General features: G+C 36.3%; 1 protein-coding gene across 2 annotated transcripts in view; it reads right to left on the reverse strand.

The window, feature by feature from the left end:
- The window catches only part of LOC145283543 (cytosolic purine 5'-nucleotidase-like), a 1,063,943-nt gene that overhangs the window by 1,021,560 nt on the left and 28,650 nt on the right, over positions 1–13,733 (reverse strand). The window lies entirely within an intron of this gene.

The raw sequence follows: 13,733 nt of genomic DNA on the forward strand, positions 1-13,733 counted from the left end.
CCTTTAATGACATAGGTTAGATGCATCGGAAATTAGGGGTGACGTGCACTGGAAATTAGGGGTGACACTGAATTGTGGTCGAGGCTTCCGGTCGACGACCACATGGGCAGAGAGTTGGTTTTGGGCTGCAGAGAATGCAGAGTGGGAGATTAGGGTCCCTCCGTAACAACCAGGTTTCAACATGATAGGCTTGCCTTTAATAAAAGAATTGAAGCTTCAAATCCATCTTGTGTTATCGATACATCTGCAGCAGTAAGTACCACTTCCCATGAGATGAAGACCAGCAACCAGAAGATAACATCCGCTGGACAAGGCAAGCAGGTATGTACGATTATGTATTTGCACGTACACGTTAAGACCTTTTCAAGGCAAGAAATAAGAGCATACACACACCCACATAAGAACATATATGTAAGACCACACAGACTTTAAAAGTACCTTAGTAAAGTACGCCTTAGAAGTAAAAGAAACAGTAAAAAGAAAACGATAAGCAAACAAATAAGTAAATAAATAATAAACAGGATGCAAACACAATTTCGGAACAATAGTAGTGATTTCAAAAGTTAAAAAAAAACAAAAAACAAGAGAAACTACGAGTTGTGTGTGATCAGCTACAATCAAAATGAAAACAATCCGCGCTCAAGTGCTATTTTTTTACCATCCGAGTCACTAACAGATGAATATAAAAACTCTAAAAAATTAACCAACACTAACATATAAATGTACATTTGTGCATGCATAGAGAAGCACTGTAAGTCAACTTACACCCCCCCCCGTCCCAATTTTATCAATTTTGACCTCTTGGCAGCTTTTTTTACCAGCTAAAATCCAAATCATATTTGTTTAACTATATTGAGTGACAAGTCTGTAGACCAAAAATTGATCAAGTAGTTTGATAGATACGGTTTCTCACATAAACAGATGAGATTACACATGATTTTCTGAATGCGAGAGGATTCCACAGTCAAACGTCACAGCTCATACAAGCTATGAAAACCAAAAAACTGGAAGTCTAAAACTGAAGTCTCGCTCTTATTTGGGCTCACCAGTTGAACATATCCAGACTTGGTATTCAAAATTTGAATCTTTTGCATGCAAGATGAGTACCCTGCCACCTGAGCAACCACGCAACACACAAGAAAGTCTATTAGTTAACACAGATCAAGCAAAATCTGATTATGGAATGTACATACTTTGTCTCAAACAAGGGATGTTTAACTGAGGAGTCCAAATGAAGACAAAACTTGAGACTTTAACTTCCGTTTTTTTTTTGGATTTCATGGCTCATGTGAGCAGTGTCATTGTTTGACTGGAAATAATATAATTTAACATTTTGAAAATTCTCATATTAATTTGCTTGCTAGGCTAGTTTGTTAAATGACATTGTCCTAGCAAGTGTAAAAAATATTACTTGTGAAACATCAGCTTAGGTTCTCAGTGGTTGGATGACCACACTCCTTGTTTGAGCTGAAGTAGGTACAGTCCAAAGTCAGATTTCACTGCGTTTTGCCTGATCTGTGTGTGGTGCAGTTTCTCAGGTGACAGGGTACTCACCTCATATGCAAGAGATTTGGATTTTGAATCCCAAGTTCAGATATGTTCAACTGAGGAGCTAAACTGAGGGTGAGACTAGTTTTGAACTTCCGGATTATTGATTTGCATAGTTCGTGTGAGCTGCGATGTTGTTTCACGGGAAATCACAGCTATATATATATATATATATATATATATATATATATATATATATATACATACACACACACAACTATAAAGTTGAGTTTTTTTTCTCGCTCTAACATTGATATTAAAAGCCTACTTTTTTATATAAGTATTAAAACGAACTTCTTAATATACTGAGTCATGAACATGTGAACGACTTCATGAAGGTTAACTAATTTGCATATTCCTTTGAAAAACGAACATTCATTAATTAATCATTCATTTTTTATGATTTCTTAGATGATTGGTTTCATTTATTATTATGCTTAATTCTTTTATACATAATTTCTACATTGTGCATAATTGCATAGAGATTAGCATAAAAACATTCTACTACACGAAAATTATATATATATATGACCTCGTCTGTGTGTGTGTGCGAAACATCTACCAAACTACTCTGTGAATATTTGGTCTATAGACTTGAAACTTGATATATATAAAAGGTATTAGGACCTTGGAAAAACTTTCGATTTGATTTTTAACCTATAAAAATAGGTGCTAAGAGGTCAAAGTTTTTAAAAAAATTGACCTTCGCGGAGTAAATCGACTAACTTATTAGTATTCAGATATATACTTTTTTTTAACTTAAAATCGCTTAATTTTTTACCTTTTTTACCCATTTAGCGATAGCTCAGATGGTATCGATAAAGGCTGAAGCACTAAATAATGGCTATGGGTGGAGAGCTGAACGTTTTGATTTTGATTTCAGCTGATGGCACCGAAGTCATTTTTTAAAAACTTTTGAAATCATTACTATATATATATGGAGTACAATATAATGATCAATAGAGAATTTGCTCTTCTATTATATAAATCTCACCTGTCTATTAGTGTGTGTGACTCGCTAAAATTTTCAACACATGCAATCAATACTGAAAATATTGACATCGTTTGAAAGTTTAGTCTCTTGGCCGACAAATATCCAAAAATTGGCCAAAAACATTAATTCTTTTACCCTCAACTTGGCCGTGTTTTTACAAGGAGGGGGTCACTTTTTTTCATTGACATTTTTGCAAAAGTCATCATACATTTTGCAATGACTAACCTTAATTTGAATGGCGGCCAATGTCGTATGTCAAGCTGGGCACTGCGACAAAACCGTTTGCTTTTTCTTTTTTTTCACTTCTTTTTCCTCTTAGCGTTACAAGTTCGAGCCTGTCTGCTTACTAGTTTGTTTTTTTTGCGCTCGCTGCTATTTACATTTTTTTTAGGGATCGGTTGATCAATACCCTTACCATAAAACCTCTCCACACCTGGGCAATGCCGGGTATCCCCGCGAGTTAATAATAAATATGAAATCTACACAAATTAAAATATCATATTTATATGTCTTGAATGACAGTGCAATGGTGAGCAGCCTGCTATATATATATATATATATATATATATATATATACTAGTCTGGGTGCCAGCGTTGCCCGGGTGTTTGAAGGTGTGTGTTGAGCAAAAAAAAAAAAAATAAGTGGTAGTAGAAAGGCAGGCTCGAACCCGTACCGTGAAGGAGGAGAAGAACGGGGAAAAAATGACGTCTTTGCTGTTAGAACCACCGTCAAAATGGAAGTGACGTAGGCTAGACAATCGAAAAGAGGGGATGACTTTCGAAAATATCAGCGGAAAAAGCGACCCTCCCTGTAGAAAAGTGTCCAGTTGAAGGTGAAGAAATTAATGTTTTATCCAATTTTTCTGTATTTGTTGTCTGAAGGGTCAAGCTTCAAAATGATACTGATCTTGTGAAAATCTGTTGCCTCTGTCGAAAGTTTTAGGCAGACATGCAAACATACATACATTTATATATTGGTAGCTCAAATTTTCGATCCAAACCGATTAAAAAGCTTGCCCTATCTCTGAATACCGTTTATGTAAAATTTCAAATGTTTAGACCAAACATTGTCTGAGTAATTTGGTAGAGACCGCAGAGGTCAAATTCTTTTTTAACTTTTTTTTTTCTTACATGGAGTTCACCACTTATCAAGGCCCAATGGCCACTCGGGGATAAGGGTTATTGTGTGTACAGTAATCAAAGGAATAGTGTAGCAATAGTATTGGAGAATTAATAAGGTGTCATTACTTGGGGGGGGCGGTTCATCAGGAATTTGTTTGTGTTGGACTTGAAGACATCCAGGTTGAAGTCTGGAGGGAAACAGGCAAGCGGAACAGTGTTCCACAGGCGTGCAGTTCTAAGAAAGAAGCTTTGTTCATCGTATCTACAGGCACAGATAAGGAGTGGGGAAAATTATTGACGGTGGTTTAGCTAGTCGGGTGTTCTTTTAAAGGCGAGGGGGGAACCAGAGAATGGAGCTCAGATGAGCACTTGCCATGGAAATAAAGATAGAACAACGACAGGCTCGCTACGTCTCTTCTGTGGGAAAGAGGTTGCAGGGTAGAGAAAAGGGCATCCCCACCAAGCCACAAAGTCTATTTTGTACTCTGTCAAGGCAGGATAGGCTGTTTTTAGCAGCCCCCACCCAGATGTGGCAGCAGTACTCTATCTTTGAATGTACTTGGATTTTATATAGATAGAGAATTGCATCATTAGTGAGATATCTTCTGGAGCGGTAGAAGGATCTCACCATTTTCCCAACGACCTGGGCAACAGACTTGATGTATGTGTTCCATTTAAGATCAGGAGTAAAGGTCAAACCCAGAACCTTATCAAAACATGGGGTCTCCCTTAGACGAGAGCCATCCATTTCAATTGATGCCAGATGGGGATCAGAGCGTTTGCGATGTAGAGATAGGAGCTTGGTCTTAGATGCATTAAAGGTAACCAGACACCTCTTTCCCCACTGTACCATGCGCTCAAGACCAGAGGAGAGAGAATTAGAGAGAACATCATTTACGGCCTTTGATGTGTTGCCATAGATGGTCGTGTCATGAGCATAGATGTCAACGAAAGATTTTAGTATGCGTTTTGGGAGATCATTGATGTAGATCAGGAAGAGACTTGGGCCCAGTATAGACCCCTGAGTATACTGAGTAATACTGTGGGCCTCTGATTTCTGCCCATCAACCACTACTCTTATGAGTCTATCTGAGAGAAATGATTTAATGATTGAGAAAACATTTCCAGTTATACCGTAGCTGGAAATGTTGTGTAGTAGGCCTTTATGCCAAACCTTATCAAAGGCCTTTGATATGTCGAGAGCAATTGCCCTAGAAATGAAGCCTTTGTCGAGAGATTCGCTAATCCTATGAGATATAACCGTTAGCACATCTGCTGTAGATCTAGCAGAACGGAAACCATATTGCGTGTCACTAAGAAGGTTATTTCTGCTGAGGTGGTTGACTACTTCTCTATTATGGATTCCAGCAACTTACTCATGACACACAAGAGACTTATTGGTTTGTACTGAGAGGGGGATGACTTATCACCTGAATTCTTAAATACAGGGAATACTGATGAAGTTTTCCAGGGTGTTGAGAAGCACTTCTCCTTACGGCAACGCTTAAACAGTTTGGTAAGTATAGGGGCAAGTTCCGGTTGTAATTTTTTTAACACTATAATTGGAATACCGTCAGGACCAGTTGCTTTACTGGTGTCAAGGTTCTTGATTAGCTTGGCGACCTCACGCACAGATATTTGTATGTTGCATAGCGTGTTGCCTGTTATAGGAGGGAATATGGGGAGTTGATGGTCTTCGTCGCACAAGGGAGAATTTGCCACAAAGTTTTTGGCAAATAGTTTGGCTTTGTCGGATGCTGTCGAGATGACCTCTGGTCCATTGATAATGGTTGGGATAGAACGCACGTTTCTGTTCAGGATCCTATTTGCTATTTGCCAAAACTGGTGGGAACCAAGCTGCTACTCAGCTACTTTGGATTTAACGGATTGAGCATATAGCTCTCTTGCATTTTTTATTTCTCTTTTACAGTGGTTGCTGGCGGTCCTGAAAGCAGCTTTAGTTTCAGTGCATCTATTACGTTGGTAGCTACGGAAAAAGTGATTTCTGTGTGCGATGGCAGCAGCACATTCAGGGGAGAACCATGGCTGGCTGTTAGGTTTTTGTTGGAATTTTTAGGATGCTATGAATTGGTCTATGCCTACAAGTAACCATTCGGTCAGGTCTGATACTATAGAGGACACATCCTTTTTAAATATGGAATTGAGAGGTAGATCAGATATGAATGTACGGAAGTTATCCCAGTCCGCCATAGAGTATCGGTATACAGTACGGTGGAGAGGTACGTCTGTAGATTTATTATATTTCATTTTTATCTTAACTGATACAACGCAGTGGTCGGAGGATCCCAGAGGAGATAGAACGGAACATGAGCATAGCTCAGGGGAAGTGGATAGAAAAAGGTCTAGAAGGCTTGCGTACTGACCGGTAGTATCGGGCGCACGGGTGGGCTCGCAGACAATACGAGTGAGGTCATAGGCAATGGCAAAATCATGACAGAACCTTCTCTCATCATCAGTCTTATTTGAGTGGGTCAGCCATTCCACATTATGGACATTGAAGTCACCGCAAATGTGAATGTTAGCCGAGGGATGACCAGACAGGATGTGGTCAATTTTCTCTGACATACTCTTAAAGACAGTAACTCCGCTGTTGTGGAGGCGATAGAGGGCAAATATAAATGCAGTGGTGTAAGCAAGTGCAACCCAGAAGAACATATAAGATAGATTAGGGTCTTCTCTGGAGATATTCCTGCCAGATGGGAAGCCATCTTTAATGTAGGCACATATTCCATGCCCGTGGCGATCTTGAGGGTCAGATTTAGATGTTAAATTAGAGTATCCTTTAATTATGAACTCATCTAGGGAGGTGGTCGGCCCTATTCCAGTTTCGTTTAGAAAGAATATGTCAGGTTTCGTTTCCTGTAATTGGGTTTCAACTTCTGGAAGGTTAGAACGTAGACCCTAATGTTGGAGAAGGAGACATGGTAGTAGGGGTCTACGTAGGAGGATGGGGTTCTAGGTATATTCGTGTTTTCTTTTTTAAGATATTTCATGTTGAGGATTTTGGGGTTTGAGGAACACGTCAGCATACTTGGTTAGAGCAGAACAGAGAGGGGAAAGTAAGAGAGGAAAGACGGGAAAATTTTTTTTTTTTGTAGCACATGATAAGGTAAAGCCGTAACAATTACCCACTAGTATGGCATCGAGAGGCCCCACCAGAGACTACTCTATGGTTCAGAATCCATTCATCAAATGGTAATACAGCAGCCCCAGTACTTTGCACCTGCTGATAGGACAGCCTCCTTAGTGGTTATTCCAAGGTTCGGGTCCCTGACTATCAGTCGATTAACGTCAGCCCAGATCAAAACGTTTATCTCCAGCACCCTTATTAGTGACATGGCCGCAAGGATAGACATAGAGACAGAAAATTTCCGACATCTCAGACTACTGCTCACGAAGTACTACCGACCTGGGAAGCAGCTTTTTCTTCACCCTTTGTCAGAAACATCACCCATTAGAAATGAGGACTGAGGGACAAAAGAGGAGAAGCGAGAGTTACTGGAGCTGCCGATAACACATCCACTGCATTATCTACTCTCCATCATTTGAGCCCTATTATTACCCCTTTAAATTTATTGTTTTGGGATCAAATCAAGTTATTAAATTCGATCCATATCCAAGGAACCTATACCTAAAATTTCAAGTGTTTAGACCCAAAATTGGCAGAGGAGTTTGGTAGAATTCTCAAAGGTCAAATCGTTGAACTTTGACCCCTCAACAGCTAAATTTCTGGCTAAAAACGGATCAAAGATTTTCCTAAATCTCACAACCCTGTATATCAAATTTCCAGTCTATAGACTGAAAATTGACAGAGTTATTGCGTAGGGAAATGTACATAGACACTTTCACAGGTATATAGATATATCTACACACACAAATATATATAATAAACCAATGATAGATTCCAACATAGAAAACAGCATTTCTTTTCCCCCTTTGTGAAGACAAATTACATGGCTGTCGAAAGTTAACCTAATTCACACATCATGTCCAAGTATGCTTATCATTGAACAGCAATACAGCAAAGATTGTTGAACATTCATAACTGAAATTAAGTGCACAAATCAGATATGGACTGAAATTTATTTGTACCAAATATGGTTGGATTGCAAAAAAAAAAAAGGATTGAAATTAATGAATTGCTTAATGAACGGCATTTTAGAGTGTGTCATCCTGTATTTAGAAACAAAAAACAAAAATAGCAACAAAACAAACATTTTTTTTTTTACTGCTCATGTGTATTTGCACGGATAGAACTATGTATCTAAAATACAAAGCCATTAAGCTTGACATAGTGATACGAGACAAGAAAGAGAAAGTAGTAACCTTAGTAGAAGTTAGTGTTTCTAATGATGCTGGGTTAAAAACAGCCGACGGGGAAAAGATAAAATATCATGGTCTTATGTATGACATGAAAAGAAACTGGACTTTTAGGAAGATCTTTATCATTCCAGTAATAATAGGAGCAACCAGATTCATGAGAAAGAATTACAAAGATTACTTGGCAAATATACACAATGAACCAAGTGCAAACGAGATACAAACAATTGCACTTAAAGGAACCGTAAGAATCTTAAAAAAATCTTTCGGTTGGAATTTTTGAGATAGCAGGAGAATGTTTGGTATTTTGCAGGATGACCCATCCCCAGCTAGAACAAAATAAAAAAAATATTTTTTTAATTTCATAAAACATGAACTCAGTAGACAAAAAGCCCCCCTTTTTGTCTGGTAACTATAGATATGTTACACTCTAACAAGGGAAACATCTGACTTCATAACTTTTTCTCTTAAATTGGAAACCATGTTTAATTTCAGAAAAGTTTCCGATGGGTAGTTATTCTATACAAGTCCTGGAGATGAATAATTCTTGATGGACAGCTGTTCTGTACAGGTTCTGGACTTTATATTTTTGTAGCCAAAGAGCAAAAGATCCTTCTTGTGTTGACATGAAAAAATTATGTGCTGGAATGCTAAAAAGATTTAATTTTTATGGAGCAAGTTTGATTGGCTGATAACAGAAAGTAAATTAATTTGATTCGTCAGTTTCTATCAGCAGCATTTATAAATAGAATCTCCCAATTTTGAGGGAGTATACCCCTCATTAAATATAAAATTTTTTTTTTTTTTTTTGCTGTTGACCTGAAAATGCACTGAGACATTGAGGAAACTAGAAATAGATTTCTGTTATTCTAAAATGTAAACGGATGTTGGAATAATTTCACATGAAATGTTTTAACAAGTTTTCATCCTCAAAAAATAAACAACTAATTTACACACACACACACACACACACACACACACAGTATTCACTCTACCCTACTAGATTATTTCGGAATAAAGTGCGTCCTTTATTATCATTATTATTACTAGTGGGACCTGTGGAAATTCCACAGCAGCATCTTTCATATGTAATATATTGTTGCTGGGCATTCTGTGGACATTCAGTGTGAATGGAGACAGCAATATTATTGTAGCCCTTTTGTTAAAACAGTAAAATTATTTATCTAAGTAATCTGGTTATTACGATTTATCTCCAATATCCTTATAGGAGTCTGTGACATATTTCCATTGTATGGATGCCCGCCACAAACAGAAAATTCACAATATAATATCATCTTTAGACAAAACAGATATTACCCTTGCATCTTAGCCAAAAGAACCAAAAGTGGTATATTTTAGTTTCACATACGGCCCCAAAAGCGACACCATCTTTTTTTTTTTTTTTTTTTTACATTGCGTCTTTGGTGATCAGGAGATCCTATTTATTAAAAAAAAACAGGATAGAAGGTGACAACATACTACGAACATTAAATTAGTATATAAACATGTTAATGTAATGTTCATAGGATGTTATCACTTTCTATCCTGTTTTTTTTTTAATAAATAAGATCTCCTGATCGAATTTATAATCTGGAAACCGTGACACACGTACGTATGTACATTAAAGGTACTATAGTATTAATATATAGACTAGCGGGACCTGTAGAAATTCCACAGTGGACTCATTCATATGTATGGCATTTTGAAGATGTTCAGCGTAAATGGAAACGCTCTGATATTATTGTAGCTCTTTTGTTAAAGCTGCAAAAGTATTTATCTAAGCTAGCATAGATGCCCAGCATAGCCAATTCGTAAAGTATGCTTAAATATGATATTTTAATTCTTGCAGATTTCGTATATTTTATTATAGAGTTAAAGTTCTATCAGTTTTTACATATTATAAAGTTGTGATTTAAAAAATTAATATATTCATATAACTTGGGTGCATCAGCTGGAATCGAAACTGAAACCAAAACTTATGGAATATAACTTGAGTTTCTTCAGCTATAATGGAAACTGAAATGAAAACTTATGAAGAATTCTTGGTAAAATTATTTATTAAAAAAATAAACGAGAGTACCATCAGCTATAATTGAAACCAAAACCAAAACTTATGAAGAATTATTAGTAAAATTATTTATTACAAGACATGGAAGTCCATAACAATTAAACCACAGTCACTCGGATGTAAGCGTGACACAAAAAATAAATAACACACACACACTATCCTATTAATATATGGATTATCAAGTCTTTTTTTCCGGTTTGTAGCATTTTAAACCATTGTATTTTTATTACTTAAACATAACCAAATGATTAATTTATAACTATTTCTTCCGGATTATTAATATCATTCATATTTTATTTTGCAGTATCACCCATCTTGTCCCAAAAACAACCTTCTGTAGTCAACAGAAAGAGATGCATCTTCCATCATAATAATGCTCAGTCTCACACAGCACTATTGACCAAAAAACTCCTAAGAGAATGGGGTTCAACTGACCTAGCTCCCTCAGATTATCACTTATTTTGAAGATTACAAAACCATTTAGATGGCCTTAGGTTAACATCACGAGAAGATTAAACAGGAGTTAGATTCATATTTCACCAGCAAAGCATTTATAAGCTCATTGACAGATCGAATTAAGTTATAGAAAGCAAAGGTTGTTATTTTCATTTGTAAGCTGAAATTTGAAATCGGCAAAGATTTTTGCACCTACAATTTGATTTTTTTTTTGATTCCTCCAAAAGGCATATTGCCACTGAGGCATAAGAGGTTACTGTTATTAGTGGCCAGATTATAGAGACATCCTAAGAGGAGTTGTGTAGCAAGGTGTTTATTTTTTTTTTTTCTACTTTCTTTCCCACTCAACATTCACCTTTAAGATGACGACTTTTGAAGGTTTTCAGGTCTGCTGAAAACGAATATCACATTTAAATCTGGAGCAGACAAGTAGTTTTTCGGATATTGACATTGCTTTTGTTACATAGTGATACATTGCCATTTACGATATTTTTATTTAATTGTTAGGTGAAAGTATAGAATAGTTACAAAACATCTCCCTTCTGTGTTACGAATGGCTTTCTAAATTATTTCAGCGCAATAACATAAATGCACAAGTACCAAAAATGTTTTTCTTTCAGTATCCATTATCGACTCTTGGAAGATATACAGCAATCGCAGTAAAAAAAAAAAAAAAAAAAAAAAAAAAATAGTGGCGACCACTGAAATTAATTAGGTAGCACATTGGAAAAAAATAATATCTTAATATCAGGAAAACTATTTGTCTGTCTCAGATTTAAATGCGATATTCGTTTTAAGTGGACCCTATAAAAGTTGGCATTTTAAAGTGTTGAGTTGAAAAGTAAAAAAAAAAAAACGTACCCAAAGAAGAAACACCTTGCTACATAACTCCTCACTTAGGATGTGCCTATAAATCTGGCTCCAATCACAATAGCCTTTAAGCCTCAGTGGCAACATACCTTTTGGGAGTGAACAATTTAAAAAAAAAAAAAAAAAAATACAATAGTCTGAATAATACAACTCTTCAATCCTCATAAAAAAGTGGAAATATTTCAGGTCGGTGCAAAAGCCGTTATTTTAAAAGTGAGTATTAGGACAGGAAATAAAAATTGACCGTTCTTTGTTCTCAATATTGGTTTTAATGAATGTTGGACAAAGATAGCATTTAATTAGAGATCAGTAAGTAATGTTTACAAAAATAGCCTTAGGGAATCTAAGTCTGAAGAGAGTGACAAAGGCCTCTCACTAATTCTGCGGCATTATCAAAACCAATGTTTGCATGAAATCAAAAGAACAGGGATCTCCAAAATTTCCGAATGGAGGGTGGGTGGGAGCGTCTCATATTGCTGACTTTTAGAAATATGCAGACTAAAAAAAATAAATTTTTAAGTAACATGGATGTGTTTTATACAGTTTTGCTCATTAGCTTTATTTCATTTTTTTTAGCGAAAATGGTTCTCCAAAACCTCATTCTTTTTATCATTTTCTAAACAAGAAGAAAAAGCACCACATTATTTTCACACATTTCAATTTTTTAATTTTTCATGAATATTTTTACACTTTTAATAAGAACTACGCAAGCTGGATTAAAGACTTTTGCGGGTTGGATCTGGCCCGTGGGCTGTAGTTTGGAAACCTTTGCAATAAAACAAAGCATGAAGACAACCTGCGCCCAGTTTGATGAATAAATCTCAAAGAAATGAAAGTAGGGTGTTATTCTTTTCTATGCACTGGGTTGCATGTATTAGTGGTGCATATGAATGGCAGACGTTGCAGGTGATAGATGTTTGGTCAAAGGAAAAGGGGGAAGGGCACAGGTAATATCTCTGCTTGGAGTCCAGCCACCGAAGACATGTCTTTATTTACCTCATTAAACAGTGAATCTTGCAGAGATTAACCTTTTTGAGAAAATTAATGTTCAAGATTATCTACAGATAAACCTTTTGAATGGACACTGCCTTGCCGTAAACCACTATATATGATTTTCCCCACTCTCTATCTGTGCCTAAATGTAAACGCAGATTCCATGAACAAAGCTTCTTTCCCAGAACTGCCAGCCTTTGGAACAGTTCCACTGGCATGCTTCCTGATTGAATACAACATGGTAGCCTTCAAATCTAATGTAAACAAGTTCCTGTTAAGCTGTCCTCATAAATAATCAAATTCTACCCAATTTACACCATAAGTGATTACTACACCATCACCTTACATTCATTAACTCTTATCCTCGATTGGCCTTGATAAGTGGTGAATCCTAAGTAAAAAAAAAATATCTCTGGCTGGCAAAGGCCAGAATCGAAGATTTCTGGTCATGGTTGTAAAAGATTCCAAATGTGAAGAGCAGTCAAGCAGGAGGCAGTCACTTGGAACAGGATATTTAAACAGGCAGTGAGTTTCTCTGAAAGCTTGTGAGTTGGGCTGATGTGCCTCTTTAGTCAAGTTGGGATCTTAGGGCTCTTGGCTAAAAGATTGTAGTGATGGTACTTATATTCTGGCTTAGTCAAACAAAAATCTCATTTTGAAAGTCTGCTATTCAACCTTAAAAAAAAAATTAAAAAAAAAAAAAAAAAAAAAAAAAAGTACCATTTTAATTTTCAATTATTTTATATTGAAGTTGTAGCTTTTGTTTGGGAGAATTCCTTTCTCGTAGCATTGGCTGAATCGATCAACAATTTTAGTCCGGCACAACGAGAGGGACGATCACGGCTTGTGCAGTAAATGTACACATGCATGTTCATACTTCCCCTTAACAATAATCTTGCGAACAACAATTATCGTTTGCATTGTGTATAAACACAAAACGCCATCAACTTTATTTATAAAGAGAAGATTTGTATAGTATATCATGTGAGGTTATTGTTGCAATTTAAAACAAAGCCTTATACCAAGATCAAACCATCTTTCTCAAGTAACATTTCATGAGGAATCCAATAATATTGAGAGGTCTGTGCTTGCACTGGGTATCCATGTACAGCCAAAGACGATTTGATTTTATTTGAAAATTTTAAATTATAAAACGTGAAAAATAATAGTGTTTAGAGCTGGGAGCAAGTGTTCACAATGCTACTAATTCATTCCCTAGAATTTGCTAATCTTGTATAGAAAGTAAAGTCATTTTTCTATTTCATTGACGGAATAACTTAAATAACAAAATGTTGATAAAAAAAATCTGTTTCTATGATTTAGGCCTATTATTGGTTTATG

This window comes from Euprymna scolopes, chromosome 8 (assembly GCF_053919585.1).
Source record: "Euprymna scolopes isolate OS-2025 chromosome 8, ASM5391958v1, whole genome shotgun sequence".
Taxonomy (NCBI): domain Eukaryota; kingdom Metazoa; phylum Mollusca; class Cephalopoda; order Sepiida; family Sepiolidae; genus Euprymna; species Euprymna scolopes.